The sequence below is a fragment of the Gossypium arboreum genome, chromosome 9, assembly GCF_025698485.1.
Source record: "Gossypium arboreum isolate Shixiya-1 chromosome 9, ASM2569848v2, whole genome shotgun sequence".
Classification (NCBI taxonomy): Eukaryota; Viridiplantae; Streptophyta; class Magnoliopsida; order Malvales; family Malvaceae; genus Gossypium; species Gossypium arboreum.
Genome location: NC_069078.1, coordinates 78,617,586 through 78,628,991, shown reverse-complemented (window position 1 = coordinate 78,628,991; position 11,406 = coordinate 78,617,586).

The window sequence follows — 11,406 nt, the reverse complement described above, 5'->3', positions numbered from 1 at the left end:
ATAACATGCATTTTGTCCATCCTTTCTTTTATTGCCGAATCTTAAAGGTGAAAGACACCATTTTTAAGTAAGCTAGGTTCGGCTCTTATGTTCTTTAATTAAGGTATGGATTTTGTTCGATTTTTGATGATTTTTATGTTTTTTAAATCGTTGCTTCGAATACTAGCTAGACCATGCTTGAATTTTTGAATTGGTTGTGTATTTTGTGATTTTCCATTGATAAGAGCTTGTTGTTTCTGTTGTTTGATGATGAAAAATAAATATTTGATGTTAGATTATCATGTTTTGTTAAGTGATTTTTGATAAAAATGCTTATTAAGGACTAAATTGTGAAATTTGTAAATTTAGGGGTTAAAATGTGAAATAAATAAAATTAATGGGCTGCTAGGGACCTAAGGTAAATTCGGCCTAACTAGAGTATGTTGAAATTTTGAATATTTTGAGTTGTTTTGAAATAGGGACTAAATTGAGAAAATATAAAATGTTAGGGGTAAAAGTGTAATTTGATCATTTATGTGTTTTTGGATTAATTTGATTGATTAAATGATTAAATAAGTTGAATTTGTATTGAATTAGATCAAGAAATGAGAAAAATCAGATTTGGATAGGGGAAAGTCGAAAATTACCGAATAGTCGTTCCGGTCCGTTCGTGTCCGTACGAGGTAAGTTCATAAGTAAATAAATGTTGTTAAATTCAATTGTATATATATTATATGTGCTGAATTAAATTATAATAAATATATGTGTATATACCGAAATGATTTAAGCATTGAAGAATTAATTACGAGCTTGAACCTATCGAGTTACGACGTTCGAAAGCCCCGTATGAACCCTAGGAATAGCTAGGATAAATATGTCATGACATAGGATTCCGATATGTGATGTTCGAGTAAAACCATGGCATCGATATATGTATCCAAGTAAGACCACGTTTAATACTTGGCATCGATATGTGATTTCGATATATGTGTGTGATATATGTGTGCGAGTAAGACCACGTTTAATACATTGACATCTGATAAACATATTAATTTACATGATTCTTGTGTTTAATTTGGCTTATTTCTGAATTAATCCCCGCTTAATTGGTGTTTTTATGATTTAATCTTCTCAGCGATGCAATTGGTCAAAAAAAAAGCAAAAAGTGGCTAAATTGAAAGACGAATCGTTAAGTTGGGGCCAAATCATAAAGATGGGAAAGCCAAGGATTTAATATCAATTTTGACTTTGTAAAAAGCTAAAAATAGAAGATATTATTTTATTTTATTTAGTTTTATTATTTTTATTTATTTTTATTTTATTTTATTTTATTAATTTAGGATTAGGCTATTTTTAATAAACCCCATATATATAAATAGGGGCTGTAATGGCCAATTTTTGGCCCAAATCAATTCAACCTAAATTAATTCCAAAATAAAAGTCCCAAATAAGTAAAGTCCATTTTACAAAAAATAACAAGCTCATCTAACCATTAAACCAAACCCAATTTACATCAAACCCAAGCCCATTATCTTAAATGTTTTTCAGCAAAGTAAAACCCAAGCCCTCAAGGTGCAGCCGCCGTATGCCTTCAGCCACCAGCCTCTTCACTATTGGCCACCTCGCACGGCACCGTCCCCTCACGCCACCAGGCCTACTCGCATGCGCCCTGACTGCTCACGTCACCTGCAAAACAAAACCACAAGCAAGCAAAAGAAAGACAACCAAAAAAAGGACAAAAAATAGTAGCAAACAACCAAGAGAAAAACAATGAAGAAACAGACAAAGGTTGAAACAAACGAGCATGTATCCGGCTATAAAGGCCACACTCGATCCCTCTGTATTTTTTTACATGCACTATTAATCAAAAAAGGCAGAACAAAGTTTGAAAAAGGTGGATTTCGGTTTTCTCTTATTTGTTTTCTACTCGTTTTTTTAGTTTCATTTTCTTCTTTTTTTTTCACTCCAAAACTATTTTAAAAAAAGGGTGGGCCTAAAATAAATAAAAAAGGGGAGAAGAGGGCCTCACTGGAATCGCCCGTGGCTTCGTCGACGGAGATCCCTCCTCCATCGTCGGGATCGTGTCGTTTAGGGAGGGACAACCCCTTTCACCTTCGCACCATTTTAGGTTGAAGGCTTGGCCTTCAGGGCACCTTAAACTGGGGCTGAAAAGCCCAGCTCACACCGCCCAACCACCGCCTGTGGTGGCGCTGTGACAACGGCGGCGATGATGGGTATATGAAGCCCTAACCAAAAAGAGAGAAATAGGGGAGAAGAGGAGAAGGAGAGAAAGCAAAAAAGCTTTCTATTTTTTTTTTTTAAAAAAAAGGGCTGAAAATGAAAATAAAAAAAGGGTTTTGGTTTAAATGATGATGATGAAATGACACCGTTTGGTGTAATTGGGGGTTTGTGCATTCTCCCTAAAAGGGAGATTTTGCGATTGGTCCTTCCCCTTTTCAACCCCCATTCAATCAGGCCCCATTTTCTGTCTTCTTTTGTTTTTTTAAATTTAGCCCTCAGATGTTTTGATCCCTAATTAACTTTCCAGTATTTATATTTTTATACCCCGAATTTTAATTTATTTTTAGCCATGTCCTAAATCTATTTAATTCATTTATTAACCCTTTTTAAATGCTTCATTTACATGTTATTTCAAATATTTTTATATGTTACTTATTTACATCTATTCTAACTTATTTTAATGTGCTGATTATTCAAATTCTTATTATTTATCTTAACTTGCTTTATGTATATATGTGTTACCTTAATCTATTTTATATGTATTATATATTTATTTTATTCCTTACCTATTATATCTATGCATTCATATAGTTTATTTCAAGCTTTTAGATATTTATAATTCTTTAAAATTATTATATATTTATTTCAAATTATTTTATATTTTAAGTTATTGTATATTATGTATTTCAAATAACTCTCTTTTTATTATCTTTGAACTATTACTATTACAAAGTATATTTATATTGTCTATTTTAATTCTTTTTACGTATTATAGTTTTAACCTTTTATCTATTACTTTTAAATTAACTCATATATTATTTATTTTAAAATTATTTTATATACCTTATTTTAAACCCATTCTACTTATTCCATATTATTTATTTTACACTTTTATTTATATATATATATATATTATCTATTTTAAAATTATTCATATGTATCTTTTTATTTGCTTTGTGTAATATAGATTTTAAAATTCTTTTACATTATTTATTTTAAACTTGCTTTATGCATTTTTCATTTTAAATTGTTTTATTATTTACTTTAAAATTATATATATATATTATCAATTTCAAATCGTTATATCTTTTTTTTATATATATACTAGTTAATTCTAGATGTCTTGTATATTACTTATTTTAAGTTTCTTTTTACATAACATTTATTTTAAACTCATTCATATATTAATTATCTTAAATTATTTTACATATTATTCATTTTAAACTTTTCCGTATATTATTTATTTCAAACTTTGGCCCATATTACCTATTCTAAAATTGTTTATACATATATTCTATTTTTAAATTGTTTTGTACATTGTTGATTAAATTTCTTTTTCATTATTTATTTTAAATTCATTTCTTATCATTTTAAAATTTGTTTTACGTTTTATTCATTTTAATTTGCGTTATAATTTTTTTAATTTAATTCATTTGTCTTTGATTATTAATGATTAGTATTTAAATAATGTATGTTGTGTGATTATTGCTATTGTGTATTTGAATTCATTTACTTCATATTTTTGCATTATTGTTATTCATCCGTATAATATTGTATCCAGGCATTATTATTCTATGCACATTTACTATATTCCTATTTCATATCATCGCCTCATGAATCAAGCCTCGTTATATTTATCCAATAAATTATTTTGTTTTAATTCAAACAAACATTGTGCATCGTTAAATATCATACTCGCTATATTTCAAAACGAATTTTCAAAACAAGGCAATGTTTAGCGTTTTGGAACATCGAGGAACCGTGCCCTAACTTACGGGGTTTCGATTTTCTCGTTGGTCCTAAATTGCCAAATATCCTTTTGAGTTTTAAAATATACGGAATTCCAATTAAAATTAAAGACAACTTGCGCTCGGGAGTTCATGGTATCATGTCCTAACTTACGGGATGTGATACTTCGATATCTTAAGACGAGGAAATCTTTAGCAATCACTTTGATTTAATTCGAACTTTTTAAAATTAACGTTAATAAAAAAGATCGTATTTTAAATCTATTCGTAATTTTCAAATTTTGACATTAAGACACTAACTAATCAATTCGGTACCAATTTTAGGCGTGACGAGGGTGCTAATCCTTCCTCGCACCTAACCAACTTTCGAACCGGTTCTCTCGAGTTTCGTAGACCAAAAACACCGTTTTAGTAAACTAAAATGTCTTATTAAAACAAATGTGATCCGATCACACCTAATAAAGATCGGTCGCGACTCCTGTTTTGATTTTCATTTTCAAAAATAAGTCGATTCCTGTTTTCAAAAAAATGGTTTCGACAGCTTGGCGATTCCGCTGGGGACTGGTTTTTCGAGAGTCGAGCCATAAAATTGATCATTTTTTGTTCTTCGTCAAAATTTGAAAATCTGTTTTAAACTTACGGTCATTTCATTGCATCATTGCATTTCCTCTGTATGGTCTCTGTGTCTTTATACGATTGGCTTTTTGTTCGACTCTTTTAACTATACTTTTGCACATCATATTGCATTGTTGGTCAATTTTACCCCTTTAATTGAGAGTGTGAAACTACTCCTTCGTAAGGTCTTCACCTCCGTATAGGATAGTGGATCACATTCGGGATACATTCGTACCTACGTCTTCGTGAGGTTTTCATCTCCGTATAGCCGTATGGAAATGTATTCCCCTGAATTGAACTCGGTCCCTATGAGCCTATAATGGGTGAGGATCGAGGAATCTATCGATTCAGGTACCTTTACTTTAGAACTGAACCACATATAATGAGCCTTAAGAGCCTACCCTAGGTAGAACCACACCGAACCTTAGTGGTTACCCGATTAGGTGCTTAATTATTCCTTATTTGCTTTGAATTCTATTCTTTGTATATAATACTGACTTGTTGTATTTTGTTGTTTTCGCATGGCATCTCATCATAAAAGGGTGTTGATTCATGTTCTGTTACTAGATAGGAGAGTTTAGTATGGAAAAAGGATTTCTTGATAGAGTGAAGGATAATGCGGCCGTCCGAGTGTGGTCTGAGAGAACACAACAAGAGAAAGGAGATAGTTTGACCGAGGGATATGAATCGGAGTTGTGGGACTTCACTCGCATCAGTATGACTCAGAACGACCTTCAAGAATTAAGGGATATATGGAATAGTTGGAATACCGAGGTTAAGCAACTTTTTTACTGTAACTACGGTGACTTACCCTATTTGCTCGATGTAAAGGTGAACAAGTACTTGTTCCGAGCCCTCGCACAGTTTTGGAACCCCGCTTACAGTTGCTTCACCTTCGGAGGAGTCGATTTAATACCTATTGTGGAGGAATACATGGCGTTACTTAATTGCCCGAAGATTCAGGCCGATAGGGCCTATTCAAGACCTGTCACGTCCCTCCCTTTTTGAAGAAATTGATGAATATCACGGGGATGAGCGAGCAATGGGTTGCAGCCCGCATCAAGCAAAAAGGGGATAGTAAGTATATTCCTTGGAGGAATTTGAGGGACTTGATCCTTGCACACCCGGATTCGAAGAAAAGGGTTGACGTTTTTGCCTTAAGCTTCTACGGTTTGATCATCTTTCCTAAGGCACTTGGACACATAGATGAAGCCGTCTCAGATTTATTCGATCGACTTGATAAAGGTACCACACCCGTCCCGGCAATCCTAGCAGAAACTTTCAGGGGCTTTTAGTTATTAGAAAATCATCTCTTGTCTTTGTATTCCTACTTCTACTTGGAATAGAAATACTCTCCTTTTCCCTTTTCAAATTGGAGTTTAGCATTCTGTCAATTTTCATTTGGTTTTGTTTCTTTTCTCAAATTGGGCTAATTGCCTTCCAAGTACTTTTCCTTTCCAATTTCCATCACCTTTCACATAAATTTATCATCTTCCACTTTCAAGCATGAATAAATTCATGCTCCACTAACTTCTTTCTTAGCTTTAGACCGGTGTTCTTTCAGGTCGAGAATTGCGAGATTCGTACTTGCACCTAAAATCCTTCCAATCGGTATTCACCTTTTTCCTAAGTATCGGGATAAACCAATCATCCCTTAAAGTTGAATTCGATTTCAAGTCAAAGTGCATGTTGGGTTGGATTCGTGTTTGCTTACAGTTGGAGATTCGAGTCGGCCGTGCTGTATTCAAATTTTCGAGAACAAATCGAGGAAGAGGTGATCGGGTTTAAACGACCCACACGATTGAGGCCGTTGATTTGAGTTGGGTTCTTCAGAATGCAAGGCTGTCAGAATCTTGAATCGGGAACACGTGTATCTCGGTTAGATAATCGGTAAGGGTTGGTTTGCAGGTCGTACCGGAACCAGCTACTAGAGGAAGAATTGATGGTTAGGACGTTCTTAACTGCTATAACCAGCTTATCAATTGGAGGAGAAGATTAATTTTCGAGGATCGATGCTCAACACGGAATTTACCGAGTCTAAGGCTAATGCTTATTACATTTGATTGTAAATCCTAATTTAATTTCTGATTTATTTAATTATTTATCTTAGCAGTTTTAATTATTTAGTTTCTACTCAATTTCAAAATCCCCTTCTTTACTTATTTATTTGCTTATTTCTCAGTTGGTACGTTTTGAGTTGTGGGCAAGACTCTAGCCACGACCCTAGACACGACATTCTGTTCATAAGCCAAACTCGAAAGTTGATTAGAGTACCAATCCCTGTGGACTCGACCCTACTACCACTCTACTACTAATTAGAGCTATTTTGTAGGAATTATTTTTGGTGGATTCGACGCCCATCAACATCGATATGTAATTTTGATATATGTGTGCGAGTAAGACCACGTCTAGTACGTTGGCATTGATATATGTGGTTACGAGTAAGACCATGTCTGGGACATCGGCATCGTATTTGTTTCGTGTAAGACCCTGTCTGGGACAGTGGCATCGATATGTGATTACATGTAAGACCACATCCGGAACGTTGGCATTGTGTGATATGTGTGATTATTTGAGTGTCCTATCCAATTCCGAATGGTTCAACGAGCATTCTGAGAAATGAATAAAAATGTGAAATTGTATCCGATTTAGGTACGTGTGAATTGTTATGAAATTCAGAAACGAAAGATAAATATGTATCATATGACTATATGTGAAATATATGATAAAGAATGGTATGAGTGTATATAAATAAATGATATGTTATATATATATATATGTTCGTTATATGAAATTATGGTTCTATGTTTCGGACATGAGAATTATGAAATAAGAAACATGGCTTTACTATATGATATCTAGTTCGAAAACTTAAATAGATAATGAAATTAAAATGGTTGAGTTGGTGTATGCTTTATAGTAAAATAAAGTTGATCTTGGTTAACTATATGATTCAAGTATACGAATTTGGTTTATGGATTTTTGAGTTTGGAAGTGCTTATAAAGAAATTGATATAACTTTATGTATAATTTTTAATAAATGACTATGTTTGGTTGGCGATATAATGAATATGTGCGAGTTTGATTTATATGATTGAGCTAACAGTTGTTATTCGAATTTGAAAGCATGATTATACCTTTATTGATAAATAAGATAAGTTGAGTTATTTAATGTAGTTATATGAATTTACGAGTTCAATGAATGTTTGTATATGATTTAGATTTGTTAAATTCGGTTTAGTGATATTGGTTTATAAATATCATTGAAATGATTTATTTGCTTATGGCTTACTAAGCTTTCAAAGCTTACTCTGTGTGTTTTTCCTATGTCTATAGAATTTCAGGGATAGCTCGGGTTGGAAGTTGTTGGAGATGTCATCACACTATCCAGTTATCATTTTGGTAAATAATGTTTTGAGATTTGGTTAAGTGACATGTATAGGCTAGTTTCGATTTGGTTCTTTTTTATTTGTATATATATTTAGCCATGCGAAAATGGCTTAATAATGTTGTTATTGGTTGAGTACTTTCGGTTATAAGTAGTTCATTTTGGAAGTATGATATGTGGTATATCTTAGTTGATGAATGTGTTTTTGCTTCATTGTATATGTTCTTATAAGATAAGTTATAAGATGATATTGCTATGCCTTGTGAATTTGGCTATTTGGTATGGTTTAATAATGACCTAATTTTTTATGTATAATTTGCTACGTGAATTGAATTGGAAAATACTGTAATTGATAAATTTGATTCGGTCATATTATGAGACAAACTAGGTTTATAATGAGTATATGCATTCGGCTTTCTGCTAGGTATATATATGTATTTTAATTCTATGCATATGTTATTGATTCATGGATAGATGTTTTAGAGACTATGGTGGTTGGTTTAATACTCAAATTTGATGTGTCATATATGCAGGTTGAAGTCTTGATAAGGAATAGATGTGTTTTTAATTGCTATTGATGATTATGATTTGTGGTCATATGGTTATTTTAAAATGTGTTATATTTCAAAATTTGATAGTTGAAGAAGTGAGAAATGATTTGGTGGAGTATATGACATTTTGGCATGAAGCATATAATATGCAATTGACATGTTTTGATTCGACAAATATATTTAGAAAAGGACATATGATGTTCATGTTTTATGATGGTTGGATTTGATAATTGGAGTCCAATTTGATGACGAAAATAGGGATAATGGATTTGTTATGTTTATGTGATATTTAGCATACAAATTAGGTGTACTTAAAATATAGTTAGTCATGTATAAAGTTACCTAACATTTTATGTGCAAATGATTATTGAACTATGTGATATGGCCAAATTAGTTTAACAGGCGCATGTATAATGTTTATTAAATGTTACGTTTGTTCTTTAGTTAAAGACATGGATTGAAATGACTTAGACGGTTTAAATCCTATAAATACGAAACATGTGTAAATTGGTTTTGTTGTATAACAACTTAGTTCTAATAGTTGGAATTGATCAATAATATTGAAGTAATTGAATTGATGAAGCATGGTTCGTATATGATTTTTACTAATAAAACTTGAATAATTTCATTAGTTATGTGTTTTATATGTGATTTGATTAGTAATTTATAAATGAATCAAATGCATACATACGAATGACTTGGAGTATACTCGATTTATGAATGTGAAAAACATGTGGTTCGAACTATGCTTTGTAAGGTTCATGCATTATAATTTTGTACATGTTAAAATTAAAAGACTATTTTGAGCTGTGTTTTGTCCAGTAATTCCTCGTAATCCTAATCCGGCGACAGATATGGGTTAGGGGTGTTACGTGAATGCCTTCAGTCTTTTGAGAGTGTCGACATCCATGATGCTGACATTTTTACTTTTATTTAGGTGCAAAGTAAAAAAGATGTTGACAATGTCGAAACCTTTTTTAAAATCGACTTTATTTTGAAAACTAAGATGGAGTCGCCACCAACCTTTTTTACTTTGATGTGATTGGATCACCTCAAAACTCAATCATTTTAGTAAAACGTTAGATTTGTTAAAACTATAATATCCAGTTTTACAAATCCGAAAATGGGTTCGGGAGTCGGTTATACACGAGAAAGGATTAGCATTCTTGTTACGCCCAAAATTGGTACCTAATTGATTACTTGATGTCTTAATATCGAGAACTGAAAATTTGAAGAGAATTTAAAATACAATCCCTTTTTGTATTAAGACATTACTTAATTAAACTAGTTTTCGCGAAAAATGGCATATTTCAGGTTAATCGAGAAGAAAGGATCATGTCCCGTAAGTTAGGACATAATGCCTTAAATCCTCGGAGAAAAGAATAAACGCCATTTGTTTGTTACTTAAATCTCGTTTTTTATTTTTGAAATAGATATTTGACTAATTTGGTTTCAAAAAGAAGCCATATTCCGTAAGTTAGGAACATGACTCTTCTAATTCCAAAAATAATGAACATTGTCTCGATTTAAAATTTTTCTTTTTTTATACATCGTGCAACAATGAACGTAACATTTAAAGTGATATGCATTTAAACATAATGTATGATATAGTGATAATGAAATAATATAAAATGGCTATGTGAGTAGAATGATAAATAATAAGTAAATAAAGGAATACTATAATAATAAGAATATAATAATTATATTAATAATCATATTGTAGCAATAACAAATAAATAAAGTAACTTAAGATAAATAAAAATGGAAGATGCATAATTAAAAGATAAATGGACATGACATGAAAGTGCCAAAATAATAAAAGAAATAATAAAATAACAAGAACACCAAAAATAAAATAAAATAATAATGACAATAAAAATAAAAATGCACTAATAAAAGCATGTACACAATCTAATTCTTAAGTATGTATAAAAAATAAAGAAGTAATAAATAAATAGATAATAATAATAACAATAATAACAATAATAATAAAGGCACAAAAGAAGAAAAAGGAAAAATAAATGCTCGATAAAAGGAAAATAAAAAATTAAATATTAAAAAAGTGAAGGAATAATAAATAAGTAAATAAATAAATAAAAGAATTAAAATAAATAAATGACTTAATCGTAACTTAAATGAAGTTAAAAGGATAAATCGGGATAAAATAAATAATAAAGGGGCTAGAATGTAATGCGCACAAAAGAGCAAGGACCAACAGGGAAATTATTCCCAGGCCCATTAAACGCTCCATTCTTTTGGCAAATCGGAGGAATAAATTGAAAATAATTTAAAATTAAAAGGTATAATCTTAAAAATAAAAATCGAAATTAGGACCGAATTAAAAAGGGTCTAAAAGCGGAAGGACGAGGGTCGCAAATAGACCATTTTTTCTAAAACACGTGGATCCTAGGACGGATCGAGTTGATCTTTGGGTCGGATTCAAAACGACACTGTTTTAGGTGTCTATTTCCCAAAAATGGCCTAATGACCAAAATGAATATAAAATAAATAAAAGTGGTAAAATTAAAAACAGAACAAGACTAAATTGAAGCAGGACGCAAAATTGGAAGGATCGGGGTCGTAAATAGACCTTGGTCACGAAAACATGCTAATCTTAAGGCGAGTCAAGTCGATTTTTGGGTCGCGCTACAAAACAGCGTCGTTTTGGGGCTTCTGAGGCCAGCCCTAAACGACGTCATGTAAGGGCCCTATAAGTACCAAAATTTTTTTAAAAAAATCATGTTCAACCTCAGTTTAAAAAAAATTGTAAATCCTTTTTTTCTCTAAAATCGTCCCAAGTCGGCCATCGGCACCGCGTTCGTCCCCGGTGGCCGAAAAATTTCAAAACCCACCTTTTTACCCTTTTTCTTTTCAGGAACCTTGT